This window comes from Pezoporus wallicus, unplaced genomic scaffold, assembly GCF_028554395.1.
Source record: "Pezoporus wallicus isolate ANWC-B61680 ecotype Strahan unplaced genomic scaffold, APGP_CSIRO_Pwel_v1 scaffold_6445, whole genome shotgun sequence".
Classification (NCBI taxonomy): Eukaryota; Metazoa; Chordata; class Aves; order Psittaciformes; family Psittacidae; genus Pezoporus; species Pezoporus wallicus.
Window position 1 is genome coordinate 4,838,251 of NW_026641753.1, and position 19,826 is coordinate 4,858,076.

At 37.0% G+C, this 19,826-nt stretch overlaps 1 long non-coding RNA gene across 2 annotated transcripts in view; it reads right to left on the reverse strand.

The window, feature by feature from the left end:
• The window catches only part of LOC130607767 (uncharacterized), a 137,841-nt gene that overhangs the window by 60,383 nt on the left and 57,632 nt on the right, over positions 1-19,826 (reverse strand). The window contains exons 4-5 of one of the 2 annotated variants that reach the window (XR_008974334.1): positions 11,348-11,449; positions 9,192-10,080 (exon numbers count right to left, since the gene is read on the reverse strand). This is a non-coding gene — a long non-coding RNA (uncharacterized LOC130607767). Of the gene's footprint in view, positions 1-9,191; positions 10,081-11,347; positions 11,450-19,826 lie in introns of those variants that run through there. The other variant, XR_008974333.1, reaches the window with a different exon arrangement.

Below are 19,826 nucleotides of genomic sequence, written 5' to 3' on the forward strand. Positions count from 1 at the left end.
GAGAAAGATTGGTGAGAATAGGTCAGGAGCCAAAACAGACACCAAAGAGCAGGGAAAAAAAAAGAAAAAGAAAACTAGAGGAAATAGATTAGAAGAACTCTGAGGAGCCTCTCAAACTTCATTTCATCCTTTAAATACAAGAAAAACAATGCAAAATCTCATCTGATGATTTCCTACGCTGAAGTAAGAGGACCACGAAGCAAAGCAGAAGCAATGAATCTCTAAGAGTATTCAAGAGTATTTGTTACAGCCTTGTTTCCTGTTTTCTTCCTGCCAACTAAATAATTTTGTCAGATCAGAAAGCAGTGTGGCGTTTGGAATGTGCTTCACTCTGTACTTAGTATTTTAGGGATAAACATTGTCTATATATTCATACTTCAATTACCTGGCATGCAGACATAGCAGTGAAGTTAAAATTCATGATGATTAATCACCAAGAGGTTTTTTTATTTCATGCAGCCACAGAGGATTTAAGGGCCTTAACTGATTCTTGGTTTAAAGCCAGCAAAATCCAAAATGCAATAAAATTTTCTTCAATTTTAAACACCAGCCTCTGTGAATTCACTTTACATTCACTTCATTTAGTCAAGCCTTTTTCTTTTTTTCTACAAAAAACCCTACAGTTATTTCAGGAATAATTATGGGAAACTTCAATAATTGTCACTATCTTGAAAGCTTTATAGTCCTATGGTTTACTTATATAAATCTATTATTATTTAAAACAAAGTCTTCCCAGGGAAGCAACTTTGAAATATCTTCAGTCTGATCACTTTTTTCCCCTTATAGTAACTACTGAGGCAACCCCCTTCTTTTTCTCACATAGTATATGTATGCACGTATCACCTCAAAATGGTTGGCAAAATGTCATTAAAGTAGGCAGACATACAAGAGAAGAATTTGTTATGGGCCCCACAGTATCTCACATCCAACCCTGACCAATGGAACACGTTTTAAAGAAAGATAAAAAGTTAACTACAACTCAAACTATTGTCTATTTGTTTCTCAATGTACTGGAGAGTCAGACATTTTATCCTCAAATTCTCATTGGAGAACAGACACTTGTTAGAGTGTAAACAGGACCTTGTAGAATTGTGCTTGGATACTGATTGATAAATACAAGTAACAAGCTGTTGATTTGATGTTGCAACTAACTTCTTGTTTTTCAGATGCTAGAGTTGTGGGCTTCCAGAGGAAACTATTGAGTACATCAGAATCAAATAAAAACCAAAGCAAAAAATACCCAATGCCTTTCCAAACCAGTCTGTAATAAAACACTGCATTCCCCAGTTATTTCCCAAGTGCCCATTTTGGACATGCAACATCAGATACATCAAGTACTGCACTTGAGCACAATGAATGAGAAACAGTGCAATGTGATAGATGTAATCCCTCCAAAGGGAAATAGAAAAAACTTTTTAGGAGCAATAGTTAAAAGCACTTTTTTTTAATACCTTACATATTGCTAGAATCGAGACTTCAAGGGCCATTGCAAGAATCTAAAAGTGATTTGAAAATTAAAGCATATTTTCTGTGTGGTGTATTAAAAGTTTCTTTTTTTCCACTGTTAAAAGTTCATCTGCTTTTCTATTATACACTGCTGTTAAGTAAAGTAAGTTCAGGCTCTGTGGTTCATGGGGAAATAAATCTCCATTATATACATTATAACATGCTTACCCTTTTGGTAAATAGGTTTTAATTTCTAAGTTTCATTACCTATGGAATGCGTAGATGCACTTCAGAAAACAAGAACTTAATTTTAAAATAAAGTGCCTGGCAGACATGCATTCTAATGTGGTGACATTGTTATTTTTCTTTTGCAGCCTACTGCCAGCCCCATTTCTAGATACTGCAGTAGTAAAATAAGGACTTTATTTATTCCATTCAGTTCTCAGTTTTTCAAAACCTAGCCCACTACAAGGATAAACTATGACTGGAACTGATTATGTACCAACACTCTCATCTGTAAGTAGATATGTGGCCCATGTTTCCAGGCTTCAGATATGGATAGACTGTAGGTATTAATTATAACCCATATTAAAATGTGCCATCTTTATTTCTGTAAAATAGTTATCTATTACTGCATAGATCAGCTGGTAAGAATAGGGGAGGGTTGTCCTATTTCTGCAGTTGTGAATGCAGGTCATTATGACTGAGGTCTTGTGTCAATCTTTAGTGGGTGCAGGCTAATTCCTTAGTCTAAGACTTGTAATTTCTGTTATCACACATGAAGATCTTGCTGAAATTTCACTTTAACTTAGGAAATCTTGAGCTACTTACTAGTTTCATATTGGTATTTCTGAACCATAAATCGAAACAAGCAGTGCTCAACCAACATGGAATTTTCTAACTAAACTGAAACTAAAGAGAAGCAGCTTTCTTTAAAATGTTCATACGGCAAGTCCATCCCTAAACTGCATGTATTTGTAGTGTTTCCTATAGTTTTCTTAGGGGAAATTGAGCGTATGTTAACATGATGAGCCTTCCTGCCCCTAGCTGGCCTTTATTCCAAAACACAGGGAATTAAGTCAACAAAATCACTTTTTCCAATAGCAGTGTTAAAAGACCTTCTCCATTTCTCAAAGACCACACTGTGGCCTCTAAAAAGTCTATCTCTCACAGTAATGATATTGTTGAAAATAATGATGTGTATGTGAGATGAGGCTGAATAAAAAGGGAGGAATCAATAAACCAAAATAAATGATCTGAAAGAAACGCACCTGCACAGGTATGTATGATGTGTATATACATACCTATACATAGTAGAGTATATGACAGCAATTACATGGCACTTTTTACACTTTACCATGAATGTTTTCGTTTCTTGTTCTGTTTACTATTCCAGAATTTTATATCCTCAACATTTCTCTGCTATAACTTCCTCCTATTGAATTTTAAACACTCTTTTGAGCTAAACACACAGTATCATAGTTTCCAGATGGATATGGAAGAGAAATACAAATATATTTTTGAATCTTGAAAAACTAATCATTAGATGCTGTATTTCAGTTTCCTCATTTTTTTTAAAAGTTAGGGTTTTTTATAGCAGCTTTCCACTATCTGAAGGGAGCCTATAGGAAATATGGAGAGGGACCTTTTACAATGGCAGGTAGTGACAGGACAAAGAGTAATGGATTTAAGATGAAAGAGGACACATTTAGGTTAGATATTAGGAAAAATTCTACACTGTGAGGGTGGTGAGGCACTGAACAGCTGTCCAGGAAGGCTGTGGCAGTTCCATCCCTGGCAGTGTTCAAGGCCAGTTTGGATGGGGCTTGGAGCTACCTGGTCTAGTGGAAGGTGTCCCTGCCTGGGGCAGGGAGCTGGAACTAGATGAGCTTTAAGGTCACTTCCAGACCAAACAATTCTCTGATTCTATATACTGCCTAAGATATTTGCTTTGATTTCATGTATTTCTCCCCTTCTGCAATTTTCATAGGAAGCAAGTGGACATTACTACAGGATAAAAGTATATTACTTTTCACAGCCATCAACTTTTTTACCAACGCTGTTTAAAAATAAAAACTAAAGAAAAGGTAAGCAGTGCGGTGAATCTCCAAAACATTATTTAGGTGTAAAGTCCTAAATTAAGCTTATAGTCCTCTGACATCGTGACTGCCAAAGGAACAAAAAAAATTAAACTCAGTCTCTCACTGTGGAGAACTAACAAGAATCAAACAAGACCAAACAAGCAAACAAATTTTTTGAGGAGAATCAACACAAACAAAAATATGACAGTACCCGGGGAATTACAGAGCAGTCAGTCTCACCTCCGTGCCTGGCAAAACCATGGAGCAGATTCTCCTGGAAGGCATGCTAATGCACATGAAAAACAACAAGGTGCTTGGTGACAGCCAGCATGGCTTCACTAAGGGGAAATCCTGCCTGACCAATCTGGTGGCCTTCTGTGATGGGCCTACAGAACTGATGGACAGGGGTAGAGCAGTTGATGGCATCTACCTGGACTTGTGCAAAGCGTTCGACACCGTCCCACACGACATCCTTGTCTCTGAATTGGAGAGACATCAATTTGATGGATGGACCACTCAGTGGATAAAGAACTGGCTGGATGGCCGCACACAAAGAGTTGTGGTCAATGGCTCAATGTCCGGCTGGAGACCAGTAACGAGTGATGTCCCTCAGGGATCGGTGTTGGGACTGGTCTTGTTCAAAATCTCTGTCACTGACATGGACAGTGGGATTGAGTGCACCCTCAGCAAGTTTGCTGATGACACCAAGCTGTGTGGTTCGGTTGATACCCTGGAGGGAAGGAATGCCATCCAGAGGGACCCTGACACGCTTGTGAGGTGGGCTCATGCCAACCTCATGAAGTTTAACCATGCCAAGTGCAAGGTCCTACACCTGGGTCGGAGCAATCCCAGGCACAGCTACAGGTTGGGCAGAGAAGAGATTCAGAGCAGCCCTGTGGAGAAGGACTTGGGGGTGTTGGTTGATGAGAAAATGAACATGACAAGGGGTAACAGGTTAAAACTGAAACAGGGGAAGTTTAGATTGGATATAAGGAGGAAATTCTTTCCTGTTACGGTGGTGAGGCACTAGAATAGGCTGCCCAAGGAAGTTGTGAATGCTCCATCCCTGGCAATGTTCAAGGCCAGGCTGGACAGAGCCTTGGGTGAGATGGTTTAGGGTGAGGTGTTCCTGCCCATGGCAGGGGGGTTGGAACTTGACGATCTTAAGGTCCTTTCCAACCCTAACTATTCTATGACTCTATGGCATGCCTTTGGAATTCTAATATTTTGTTAATCAATACTAGAATAATAAATCATTCAAGCTGAGATACTGAACCCTGTGACTGAAACCATTCAGTAAAAGCAAGAGAACATTAAATACGCTCTGTAAACTTTCTGAATGACTGACTTTGGAATTTGCTTGCATTTCAGTCTTAGGAAAAGTTTGTATTGCAATAAACGTTATATCTTTACAACTCCTTACAACTTGAAACTCCTGGCATTTCACCTCTGTCTAACGGCATGCACAGCAATCTTGTAATTCAGTGCAGACAAGTTTTATTTTTAGCCTCCCGCAGGCGATATCTCAGAAAGTCACACAGTCTAGCCAGTATATCTGTAATGGCACACCAAGCTATTTTTACAAAGCAAATCAATTTTTAAATATGGTATTGAATTATGGTATCAGTAATTTAATTTCCACTTGAAAAGAATACCACAAACAGCAGACTGTATGGCTGATAGCATTAAGGAAGAGGGAGGAAAAGACTGCATTCAAACACAAGAGAAATGAGGTCTGCATTATGTACATTTGAAGTAGGTCTGAAGCAGCATTTTAAAGAAACAAAAATACACCATATCCCTTACTGCATAGCCATTACTTATCTATTTTTTTAAAGTTTAAAAGCTTGTTATGTGTCTCAATAGTAACGGATTTAACAGCAGGAAATTATATTTCTTGAAAAAAAGAGATGCATACAGCTCTTACAAAAGGACAGTACTGTCTCCATACAGGAATTTTACAGTGGACTTCTATTTGGAGGAGGGAAGGGTGCCCATGTACTCAAAATGCTAATGAGAAAAGGGACTTGGTTGGGAAGATAACTCATATTAAAACTTTAAATGCTAATTAGGATACTGAAACATGTAACATTTTAAAGAAAAAGTGGTGCTTTCTACTGCATATTTATTTGGACTGACTTCCAGTAACTGGATGATGATGATATAACTGACTCAATTCAAACCATCATGAAATCTCTGTCATGTTTATTAAACAAAATTACGTTTCAGTTACCTGTTATTAGGAAAAGTATTACTATCACACCAGGCTATGATTCTAAACCTACTCTTTATTTTTATACCTGTTAAGAGCTGGAATGGCCACTGGACATCAGTAGGCTTTTGTTTTGAAAAAAGGAAAAGAATAAAGTTTAGTGCCACAAGAAAGTAGGCACTTTAGGTCTTCAAAAACTTCCACTTCTTTTAGGGAAACTCCTTAGTTGTATTCATTACCACCATGCTCTTAACATTGTACAGTACAAGCAAACAGTATTTATGGTCTTAAACAGAAGGAAGGGATGAAAGGAGATTTTTTCTTGACTTTTAAATAAAGGGAAAAAAACAACACAATGAATCAAATAGGAAATGAGCCATGGAACACCAGTTCTGCACTATTTACCAGTCATTGAGGTTAGGGTTCTGCATCACTCATCTTCAACATTCACACTGCATCGTAACATAGATAGCTACAAAGGAAAGATTAAAACTCTATTATAAGATGGCTACCTGCTTTAAGGTGTTAATTTTACCGCAATTTTTAAGGCTCTAAACAATAAATAGTTTCTAGCGCAGCCCTGTATTTTAGACATCCTCAGAAAAAATTCTGCCATCAAATGACTTTATAAATCAACATACCAGTCATCTGGGAAAAGCAAATAAATCAATGGTTTCATTTTAAAATGCTTCTGCAAGGTAAAACTTTGAAAAGGTCAGAAACTGCTAAAGATTATCTTTACAGCCACAATTAGGGAGTTTCTCAGCACTATTGCTTATTCAGGCTGTATTCAGCTATATCGGTTCACAACACCTAAAAACTTGGTGCAATGATCCTCTTTGCAGAAAAAAGTTTACCTACCACATGCAAGACCAGCAAACCAGTGCTCTGAAAGAGTAAAGTGCTCTTCAATACACAGATACAAGCAGTACTTGAAACCCACTTGTCTTTTTTAAATTCTGTGAATAAAGCTGGGGAGTCTGGACTCCATAGCCTTTAATTACTGATAGCACAGATCAGGATGGAGAGCTGGATGTGGCTGATCAGTTCTCTGGGGCTCTTGGGAAAAATTAAGAAAGTTCAAGAAAGGCCACACTGGTCTTTACATTTGTTTTACTATGTCTGCAGTGCCCACAGGCTCATAAGGAAGGTGCCTGGGGACTACATTTAGGTCTGCTGCAATCTAATGACATCAGTGGGAATGCAGGAGAAAAGGAGCCAAACCTGCACTCTATATAAAGACACTGAAACCTTAATTTGTTAGCTGGCACAAGCAGTGGCAGATACAAGTTTGACTCATCAATGAAACAAACATTAAGGAAGGTGATATTTGTGTCTCAATGCAGGCTGTCCAGGAATAGTGGGGGTGGGGTGGAAACTACAGAATCCCTGAAGTCAAAAGAGACCTTTCGAGTCTGCTACCTCAAAGCAGGGTCACCTAGAGCAGGTTGCTGTGTCCAGTCAGGTTTTGAATACCTGCAAGGATGGAGATGACACAGCCACCGTAGGCAACCTGCTCCAGTGCTCACCCATTCTCTCTGAAACCTGTATGAAAAAACTTCTCTGTTGCATGGCCATGTCCATGAGCAATCTGACCTAATTTCAAAGTCAGGCCTCCTTTGAGAGTCTATGATGTGAAGTTCAATTTCAATGAATTTCCATTATTGCACTATTTTATTTCAGAACAAAACTTGCTTTTTTTTTTTTGTTCCTCCTTGGTACAAAACTTACTGTCTCTGTGCATACTTGAAAGGTATAGGAAATGTTCTGGACTTTAAAGACCAACATAATTCCCTGGAAGCATAGCTCTTCGCTCAAGTGCAAAAGCAAAGTGCTCTAATCGTACTCCTTCAGATTCCTTACTTCAGAAAAACAGCCAATGATCCAATTTTCAGGTGGAACTACATCAAGGTATTAAAGAAAATTAAAAAAAAAAGACAAAAAAATCCTACTTGAAAGAATTTTCACACTCCCCCAAATGTTTCTTTGGTCTTGGTTGGTGTTAAAAATGTACAGCCTACAAGGAGAGGAACTCTCAGAGTTCGGCAATGAAATATCATGTCATGCTGTGATTCTAAAGTCTTAGTACAAGCACCAGAAAGTACCAACAAGCTGTAGTATTAGTTATAGTGAAATCAATAGGATCTGATCTCTGATGTACTAATCTTATAAGTGGCTACCCATAACTGGACAGAAAGATTGAAGCAAGTTTAGTAGCTAACTCTTAGTTAATGTCCCCCATCCTTCTGTGTTAGGATTGCTCTTTTTGTAGACAACAACAATAAAACCATCTCAGCTCTTAAATAAACCTATAATTTGTAATTCAGTACCTGAAATGCTGTTAGATTTTCAAGTCTGTCTTCATAAGGAAGGGCAAACATTGTTCTGAAATCCCACAGGTCAGAAAAAATATTAACAGATGTAGCCTTAAAGGCAGGTTACTGAACCATTAAGTGTGTTACTCCTATATTTGTATCAGTTCTCTCTTACTCTATGTCTATTACATAGAAATATAATTGCAGCTTAATAGACTTTTTTATGAATAGTATAATTTATATAATGCATAAGTTTTTAATGTAGACTTAGGTTATTTTTTATAAAAAAGGTAAATTAAACATTTTAAAGAGTAAAGATTATAAGCAAATGGAAACATAATTCAAAGCTGGAGAAGAGTTACGCTACTCATTGGAAACTGAAAAGTACTAATTTGCATTTCTGTAATCATTAATAGGGGTTATGAGGTGTCAATTATTTTGCACGTGTGACCTTTTTAGTTTCTAGGTAATGCACCTCAATTAATTGTCTGTGGCATCATAAAGCACCTTTTTCACTGCACCATGACTATGAAAAGCAATAAAATTCTTCCTCTGCAGCTGAAGTATAAAATGCACAACTGACCTTAGCACTTAGCCGTAGCTCACTGATGCTAATGCAGACCTTATATTGGCATAAATTACAACGCAGTCAAAATCTGAGTGCTTGCCTAATGCTTTCCTAGTTCATGGTAGATTTTTGTAAAGTCACAGAAATGACCATGCTTTGAAATCTGTTTCTGTCCTCTGCTGAACTGCACATTGAGAATCCTACTTCAACAAAACAGAATAAGCTGCTTTAAATGTCAGTGTAGAAATTACTATGAAAGGCAAAACTATGAGTCAGTTACCCCATTCATTTCTCAGGAATATAAATGAACCAAAAATCTTGATACTGACAGGCATTATGCATACAGATTGAGGAGCAAAGCCACATGGGTAACATGCAATATTTTCTACCCAAGAGCTTTCTGCTGTAAATACGATGTATAAATGTAATCTGTGAATTAAAATCTGTCATTCATTCATTATTTTGCAAATACTCAGGTGAACAAATGAAAAAAAATAAAATACAACAAACTTAAACTTTTGGAAGCAAGGAAAATTATGTTTTTCAGCTGCCAAAGGTACTTGCAAAATCATACAAGAGAAAGAAGAGAAAAAAAAACAGAGAATTGAGAAAATTTAATAAATGCTGAGTGGTAAAATAACTGAATGTTACAGTGGATAAGATAGAACCTCCAGAGTAGATCTGTATCTGTAGCAGATACATTGGTTATTAGATGATCTGGACAGATGAGAGAATGAGAGGACCTAAAATCAGTTCTGCTTTTAAAATATCCAAAGTTTATTGTAGCCATTTCAATTCTACATTTTGATAGATTTACATCTATTATTAATGACTAACATTAACAAATTAACATCTAACATTAATGACTCTGGTCATTAAATGGTAAGGCAGTTCAGAACTCTTTTTTTTTTTTCCTCTAAAAAATTTTTGGTAAGGCTAAATCATAGTTGCACTGTCATTTTAAAAGGAGAACATTGTGCAGAAATAAGTAACTATAAAAGAAACCCTTAACTTTCCTCCCCCTGCTCCCCAACAGTGTACTAAAGAAATGAAAATCAAATAAAAAAACAGAAAGTAAACTAAATCCAACGGAATGTTTTATCTTTCTCAGCTTTCTCGAGCTTCAAATAAACGTTGTATGTAAATATATTTTCCAACCTGACAAAGCCAAGGTGTAGAAAATTCTCTAGGGCCTCAAGCAAATATTTTTTGATGCTAACAAAGACTCTATGAATCAATGGTGAGATAGCTACTGAAGTTTATATTTATCACAAAGATTGCTTTTCAAAGCCCACCTGTCAGTAGTAGTTTTATTTTGTTTTCATTAATTATTGACCCACATGTCTCTACGCAAAGACACACATGGCAGAGGATTTATCTCAAGTTCAGAATCACAAGACTGCTCAACAATTTCGTAAAGGATGCACTGACATGCATATAAAGTTGACATTACTGGAACTGTTGAGAGAATAAAATTAAATTGAGCGAGCTGAAGTACAAACATCAACATTTCATAAAAGCTTCAAGCAGTTCTATAAAAAACCCCATGCTCAAGCACATAATAAATGTGATCAGCAGGTATCCAGATTAAAATGGACTTCCCGAAAACATTTTTTTTTTCCTCTGACATTTTGGCCTTAAGAAATAAAAACAGTTTAAAATTGAGATATTTCCAATATTGAAATATTAAATATTGAAATATTAAAAAAATGAATGGGTTTAGAAGTAACTAAATGTATTTAAATGCTTTGTAACATTGTTTTTGAGACCTTACCCTACCCAGTCTATGTGGAAAACAGAATATACTTGTTGCATATGCAATTTTTATGGCTTTGAAAAAAATGCAGACATGGTAAAGTTAGACTTTTGTCTTTCCTTCCCACATAATAATATTCAATCAGCAATACTATAAATTCAAAGAATTAAACTTAGGAGTATACCTCAAGCACTCTGAGAACTCACAGATAGCTACCATAGTAGCAGCTGTAACAGGGCATGACAACATCTCAAGATTTTGCTTATTAAAATGAGATTTAAGGGACACACAAAAAATGTATGTTATGTATTCAAAAACTACCTGGCATTTCAGTGTAGCACAGTTATTTTGCCTTAACAGTTCATTTTTTCCAGCACAAAATAAGCCATGTTGAGCACAAGCTCTCCCACTGGTAAATCTTTCTTTATGTAACAAATAAAATTAAATCTATTGAGTTGCTTTCTGAAATAGACAGTTTCCATATGTGACCTATGATAAGTAGTATTGTTGAAACTAAATTATAGAAATTCTCATTAAGAAAGTATGTAACTGTATCAGGGAAGACAGCCTACTGATTTAGTGGGCCCAGTATTGGCCAAACTGCTCACTTTGAACAGCTCCAACAACTTACAGACTAGCTTTTTCTCCAAAACACTGCATGTGACATTGGAAAACGTCCATTTTTTAAAAGGAAATCAGTACGAGTACAGTAAATGATGTGTAAAATTGAGTAGAAAGATCATCACTTTTCCTCCATATTTATTGTTGCCAACTCTTCTCAGAATGGCAAGGGTTGACAGAGTATTCAGTAGAAGTTTCCATCCATCTGTAGCTTGTTTTCATTAAACAGTATAATTTTATGTCAAAGGAATTTATGTTCTGTTCTGACATGCATTATACTATATCTCTTAGATATAATAAAATGGTTTCTGATCACCAAAGTTTGAGAGATTCATTCATTCCACTTACCTTATTCAGAGTATGCCCTTTGATTCCTTCATGATGATTTCTGAAGCTCTTCTTTTGAGGAACAGTGATTCTGCTAGTAGGTTAACCATGAATCTTGAACTCCTGGTGATTAAATACAAAAGTTTATATTAATAGTGAAAATTAAAGATTTGATTACTTCTCATTATAACAGTCCTGAAAGTTTTATTTGATTATAATATCTCAAGTGAAAATACATATAAATTAATCATGATTTTGCTGCACTGTCACTTCATAGACACATATAAAGACATAAATGTACATAAATGTAAATACATAAATGCACATAAATTACATAAATGTAAAGACACCTCCCATGGACAAAACCAACAACCAGCCTCAGAGATCAAGGTGAGATAATAAAGCAATGGTCATAACATATGAGGATACTGGTTCATAGGGAATTGTAAAGGGTAGGCCATGGCTATAGAGTAATTACTAAGGTGTCTGAATCTGTTGCTTCTCCTTTTCAGGCTTCTTCATTTTAATTGCCAAATTACATCAATTTTATAGTATAGATCATATTTTCTTGGCATTTAATGACTCCTACTCTCCCCTGGATTCTCTCCAATTGTTAGACGCCTTTCTTGAAAGATAGGTAAGGCTGTATAATCTGGTTCAGAAATGCTAAACCTCGCAGGCCTGTTATAGGTCCAGTCACAAAATATGACTTTCTGCAGTACAGAGAAATTTGAGACTCATGTTTTGCGAAACAAAATAATCTCTCTATCTGTGAGATACTATTTGGCCAACTGTTCCCCAACTGTCTTTCATGACTGATTCTGTTGAAGTGCGGTGCTGTGCACTTCACACTTTTGGCATATAGGAACAGCTGAGCTGGGTCCAACCTAAGTCCATGTCAAGGGTGTCTAGGCTGGTGTGCCCTCTCCAATGCTGGCAAAACAGATTTCTGGGAGAAATAGCACATATGTATGAGATACTATATTTCATATTGGTTTATTCTGTTGTACACATCATTAATTATGAAACACAATGAACAGCAGGGGCATGAGCCAGATGCTGTTATTCTACATCTTATTTTGACGGTGAAAAACAGACTAGGTAACAGTGCCAGTCAGTTTTGCACCTGTATTATCTTCTGCTAGACCATACTTTATAAAGCTTTATTTAACGACTTATCTACTGACGCAGTTTATATGACAAAGTATAAAATACTTTCAAGGCCATGCTATCACTAGAACAATGTAAATTTTAAAAACTTGAATATCAAGAATTGCATTCCAATTTGAATAATATATTTTAAAAGTAATAGAACTAGCTCATCTCGTAAACCCCTTCTGAACTTCTCTTTGGGTATCTGGGGAAGGATGCAAGTGCCTAGTTCTTCTGGTAGCAAGATATCTATCATTGAGATGACACAGGCTTCTGTCATATACATTTTGTTGTAAGTACAGTTCTGGAAATTAATAGATTATTAAAGTAGCATGTTGCCTATGTACAAGAATGTAAACTATTTTGTGTTACCTTTTCAAGGCAGTTAAGTGTCTAACGTACACTCAGTACCTGTGGTTCATTTACACGTGCTTAATACTCTCTGTACTTTCAGACACGCTTAATAAAACCAAGGTCTCATCAGGTGAAATATATACTTATCCTGGGTAATTTGTTTTGGTTCTCCTTTACATTTAAAAGGATAGGCTACTTCTGTCACAGATAGCTTATTACAGTACCTTCAGTAACAAAAGTTTAATTCCAAGTGTTTAAACAGCATAAATTGGTAGACCAGGATATTCTTAGCATTTATAAGTTTCATATTTCTCTTTCATAAAAAAATTAAGGTTTCATTAAGCAAAGAAAACCAAACCAAACAAACAAAAAAACCCCACAAAAACCCCCAATCAAGTTATGAATTGGTTTCTCTTTTCCCAAGACACAGGATGAGATAATTATCAAGTTACTTTTATTAGTTCTTAAAAGAAAAAAAGATTTTTAACCAAAACAAAATGAGATTCAGTTTTAGTGACCACTCAAACCATCTACATTTGTACTTCCATGCTTATGACAGCCTCATTAGCATGGTATGCAAGAGGCCTTTCTCGGTATCTGATATTTTTAAAACATGTAGAGGAAAGAAAGGATATGTCTCAAAATAAAAATTCCAACATTTGCAATCTCTTCTTTGTATGCTACTGAGAGGGATTCGGTATAACAGTTCTATCAATGTATTTCTGAAAACTTGTCAGTAAGAAGATTAAAAAAAAAAAAACCAAACAAACCAAACCCACCTTCCTAGAATCTGGATATGTTAAGCAAACCTTGCAATGGATATGGGAATCAAAGACCTCCTAGAAGATGGAAGGACATGACTCCTTCCCGAGTCTGATCTGGAGGAAAGAGGGAGGAAGCTTTTGTAGTTGGGAAGTAAGAGAGACTGGTGCATTCCAGGTCAGGCAGCTTAAAAGAGGGCTCATTACTTTTGCTCCATAAACCATTCTCTGATTTTCTGTCAAAGCAGCAGCTACTTTGAACACTAGAAATCTCAGAGGAGATTTAAGTTTAACCTGCAGTAAGATGAGTGCAAATAAACTCCGAGATGTGAAAGCAGCCGCAAAGAGTCTTTAAGTCTAGCCTGTTAATGCATTTTATCTTCTCTAAAGTTGTTTCATTACTGTAGACCCTTGTTTTACATAAATCTATACTTTCAATCTTAAAACTTGTCACGTGATAGAGGTGAGCATGAATTATTCTAGTAGTGCAACAAGGCACTCACTTCTTACAGAGAAGGGTACCCTTAAAAGCTGGCTAAAGGACCGCCTAAAAGGTTTTTAGGCTTTAGATTTTAAAACCTTACATACTGCTTAAAACAACACATGCTTTCAGAAGACTTACAAAGGTCATTTGGGAAACATGTATCAAAGGGCTCCAAAGAGGAAAAAGCATTTTCAGCAAACACCCTGCCACCTTTTGGCATGTTGCAATGGAGCTGGGGAGCACACCTGAACTCTGAGGCTCCCAAAAGAAGGATGACACATGACAACAAGTGAACAAATACTGGTTCTGCTCTGCTAAGCAATCTGTTCCTACATGCTGTGAGCCTCTCTGAGGATTCCGTACTTTTCTTCTGTCTAAGAGTTTCCCCAGGAGCAAAAATGCAGCACGAAAGACAAAACAAAGTCTACATGGAATGTTTCTTTATAGTAGTAGTAGTGCAGTTTTGATGATATTCTTCATGTACTCAGAAATTCATTAGCAACATTTCAAGGCTGTTTGCCTAACTTGCTTGGTAAATCACTTCAAGTCAGTAAGAGCCAATAGAAAAAAAAAAAAGCACCAGCTGTGGACACCAAAAAGTTAGTATTTGCTACTTTTATCTTCAAAAATCATTCTGAATTTTAATCACACTCAGTACAAGATACCAGTCCACATGGTAAAACCATCTTCTGACCTGTAACATTTTCAGTTCACAGCCTAAACTATGATCTGAAAAGGGAAAAGGAAAGGAGGTTTTTTGCAAGCAGTAAAACTCACTGCCTGCATTAATGCCCAGCCCTGTGAGAAGTGGCAGGCCAGTGAATTTCTGTTTCATTGACTTTCCCACGGACAAGCAAAATCAGCTGATGCTTCTGCACAGGATGTAAATGATTGCTTCTTTTAGGTCCATATCATTAAATTGCAGGATGCCCTTACTGTCCTCCGTAAGGGCTAAAGCTCAATTACTGAAGTTTGAGGAGAGCCATGTATATTTACACAAGGCTTCATTAGGATTAAGGTAAAGGTAGGTATTACGGAAACAAAGCCAGCATAGCTGGCCACTGGCCAGTCTTACAGGAAGGCTATGTCTGAAGAATATTTATCAGCTTTTAAACCTCTCATACCTTTCACTGCTTTGGAACTGCAAATGTCAATCAACTTTGTTGCCATTACAAATGATCCAACTAATCATTTGATGAAAGACTTAATTCTTCAAACTTGATCCTTTTAAACAGAAGGGCTTTGCAGACTGATCCTACTTAATCAACTGCATACTTAAAACTTAAAATGTGTGAATACTACTAATGTAAGTCAAAAATTACTAGTGAACAATTATCTTCTTATTGACTGTCACTTATATGCAAATCACCCACACATCCTGACCAACTTTGCAATGTGGTTTCACATTAAGGGTCATTAACTCAATTTCCATGTACTCTGTGATATCTCTATTTTTATTGTAGCCATAATGAATGCTTTAATTTATAGTAGTGAAGCAAGAGGGTTTTTTTCAGTATATCTTGATGACTTTTTTAGAAGAAATCCTTGCACTCAACCTAGAGATTAAAAACCCCACAACCGTCTTTATTATGTATTTCATTTTATTTAGAAAGAAATTTAAAAAAACCCACAGCATTCAAGCTATGAATCAGTGAACAGTTCTTTTGGGATTTTTTTCATTTCACAAAGAATCGGTGTATGCAGGGCTGGAAGCTTTGTGCCAGTAAAAATGCCGTATCGTAATCTACACCAGCAGATCAATGAACTGTTGGACAGAACCACTCAAAATCACCTCCTCTCCCATTACCATGCTTTCTGGTCTCCCAAGCACAAATTACCCATCAACCTCCTTGACCTAGTTCCAGAAACACTGCCATAAAGAACACCTGTCAGAGTGATGCATGTACAAGCCCAGTGCAATGACAAATAGGAAGCAATAGCAGTTATCACACGAAATAACAATTTAGCCACAAATCTGGCACAGTATCCGGCTGATTTGATTTCCCACTGCAAAATGTCAAAATTGCTACTGGATAGGACATTATCATGCCAAATCTTCATGATCCACCACAGGAAAAATTGCTAGGGATGCCTGTGACTGCAGGAATACCCTCCAGTCCTTTCAACACCTGACACCAGATTACATTCTCCAAGTAAAGCATGGAGGAAGTACTCCCTCCTCGCTTATCAGATCAACTTCTAGAGTCCAATTCACAGCCTGATATCCTAAGGGTACTCATCACTGTGGTCCTTACTATTTACTGTCTGTTAAAAGATAGCGCTTAATTAAAAGCATATATGCTTCCAAACTGTAATTAGTCATATGTGAAATCTCCAGAGAGGGAATGTTTGGTTTAGATTTTATGCTTATCTACTGGTACTAGGCTAGAGGGACAAACTACAAGATTTTCCTATCTGACATTTAGTTTTGGCATTAGTAAAGCTATGCAAGGAAGAAGATAGTCAGGAAATTAATTGGCTGTGTCCATTACCATGGAGCCCTGAAGTTATCACTATAGAAACTATTATGGGGAATCCACCACAGCGATAACAGGCTTGTGTACTGCCATCACTTTATAAATTTCCAAGGCACAGGCCAGTGGATGAAGCTGAGAGAGGCGAATGAGCTACTCATGCACAGTAGTGAATGAACTCTCACTTACTCATTTGTGGGTTTAGCAATGTGGAAATTAAAGTCCATAATAAAGGCTTCCATTTCTTTTAATGAATTACTGACTTAAATTCAAGGGGATTGTCTGAATTCATAGTAGTTCTGTCTACGGTGACAATTTAATCCACTCTTGAACTCAGACAAGCACTGTAATATGGCTTACATCCTCCTGTGCAAAAGGAGGCATAGTGCTCAAACCCTGAGTCTTCAGGAATATCAGAGCCTAGATGACAAATGTCCCAGGCTGCAAACAGAGAGAAGTAACACCCAGGACTGCTGCCTGGGGAAGAAGTATCCCCTGATCATGCTGAACCCATGAAAAGGTACAGCAGAAAGGCTGTATTTACAGAGAAATTACTGCCACAATTCCTACCTTATTCTGGCCAACATTTTAAAGTGAAAAACTGCTTTGCTGGTAGAGATTTTCCAGAAGGCTGATTATTGGTTTCATTCTGCTTCTCCTTCTGGAATGGAAGGTCTGTCTTGGGAAGGGGGAGGAAAAGGACAGGCAGAAACAGCCAGAGCTGGGAAGTCTCTCTACCTTACCAGTCCAAAGGATGAACTGACATCACCTCGCAGGGACTTATATTTGCTTGGAGGGTTGGAATGTGCTTATATAAGCTTTAGAGCTCACGAGAAATACATCCATACATCAGCAGAATTACCTAATTCCCTTCCTAGTCATACAGAACTCAGTACTGCATCATTCAGTTTCTCATGTGCAGTGAGTGAAAATGGTTGCCAAACCCACAAATTCATAGTTACCGATTGTAAATTCTGCAGAAATTTGTCTAAAGGCTTGGCATTTTAATTTATACATATTGGCATGTCTCTATTTCAGTTTATTGAAAATACAGAAGGGTAAAATAGGTTGTTAACACTAGAACACCATTCTTTAGATGTGGCACATGCAGGATGTGAATGCTAAGGAATAATATTTCTATGAATTACCAACTGAGCAAGTGCCACAGTGAACCTGCAATACACACTAAAACTTTTAATGCTTCCATCAGAGTTTCTAGGTGATGATTACCAGCTTCCAAAGTGCACCTGAAAATATGAGTGGCTGAAGTTTCCAAAAGCATCTGCCTGAACAACTTTTACCATGCTATCCAATTTCCACTTTTATGCCAATGGAATGAGATTTAAAAAATCTATACCTAAATCTACTGTCAGGTCAGAATCAGAGATGTATATGAAGGCCTTATGGACACTGCAGCATTTCCTAAACAGATTTTTTATGCTTTAGTCGTGAAAACGCAGAATGAGCCGAACACTTCCACCTGGTGTCCAGCAGATGGTGGTATAAGCCAAACTACTAGAATATTTGGTAAAAAGATGGCAACAGTGATTAAATGACAGCTTTTCTTTTTAATAAGACTTTAGATTTTTTTACCTGGTACTGGGATTCTTTCTACTTTGTTCTGCTGATTCCAACTGCTGTCTCCGTTTACTTTGTTTATTTTTCTTTTTTAAGTTGAAGAGAAAGGTGAATTTTACTGTCTTCATTCAAAACTAGATTTTCATATCCTTCGATAGCATATTCTGTGTCGCAATTTTACTGAATCAAAGGCCTTTTTTTTTTAACCACTCTTGATCCTTCCTCTTGTTACTTACGAAAATGAATGCAGAAATAATAACAGAAAAGGAGCAATGCCACTGTTAGCTTGATTCACCCAGTTATGCATTAGCAGGACACTCAGACTATAGCAGCATTGCCATTGCCTTAGCCTACGCCAAAAAACCCAATACAGAAGGACTTTTCTATGGATATTTGCTCCATAGTGTTATATGCTGCAGTTCATAAATCACTCCTGATCCAACACTAGGAAATGGTGAAAGAAACAAAAGTAATTTATAGTTCTTCATTTCAGACTATTAGCAATTGTGAAGCAACTGATAGATTGGGTGAGACTGGAGCAACAGCAATGCTCAGTCAACACCCAGCCCAGCCAGCTCCTTATTAGGTAAAGGGCACAAATAATCCCTTAAGTTTTTCCCAGTATTAAAGTAAATTGGCTCTTGAATTAAATAACTGCTGCCTAGGTGGATCAAGGTGAGATGTAAGTAGAGATAAAATGAGCTTTCAGAACCTACCAACATTACTCAGAGTATCTATCAGAAAGCAACAGAATGGTCTAATAACTAGAGGGCACCTTTGCACTCTCCTATTACTTGGTGGCAGAATAGGAAGAGTAACAAAACCCATCCATTTTCTCAAAATGAAGATTGTACTAAAGCTTAACCATACAGCGTATTGCAGCAAAAAGGTAATATGAACAAGCACTAAAAACCTTGGCCCTTTCATCAGGGCAAGACACTGTGCAACTACAGAAGTGCCCACTCCAACAATATTTAGTTCAAGATTTCTTAACACCAAAGATCTATAAAGTTTCAATCAGCTCCACTTCCTCTTTCCATAGAATTACCTACAAAACTTAGTTACAACAATGGAAGTTTCAGAATCAGACTTACAGTACACATTCACTTCCATGAGAAAGGCAATGACTGCAGAATGATTCAAATTCTGATTCAAAGTTTTTACTTGATTATGTCTATATATGGCACATGTACACAAATAAGAATCCCTAAAGGTGAGGCTGTTCCACATAATACTCTCACAGGAGCATTTATAATAATTTTCAGGATGTAAAATTTGAACACAAACCATCACTGGGATTGTTCTTAGATGGTTCATGCTAGGAAGTTGATGTACACACGTTTCAAGGTTGCCCTTGGGATGCAGTCCCATTTTCACTGTCTCTAAACAGATACTTGCACAATTAGAAAATATGAGTTTGAATGTTGTGGTCTTCATTAAGAAGTTCAGTTTCACAGTCTCTGTCATCTGGATAGAATAGGCAGCAAACCATATAAAAGGTATAGGGAAGTTATCGGGAAATGAGCTAGACAAAGTATCAAAATCCACAGATTGGTCTCAATGGTACTATCCAGAACACCAATCTTACTGAAATAACACCAAACCACAGATACCACCAAGGTAATCCAACAGACAACTGACAGCTAACCAGAAGTATGACTATCAGTTTTTATCTGGAAAACTAACAATGGGAACAT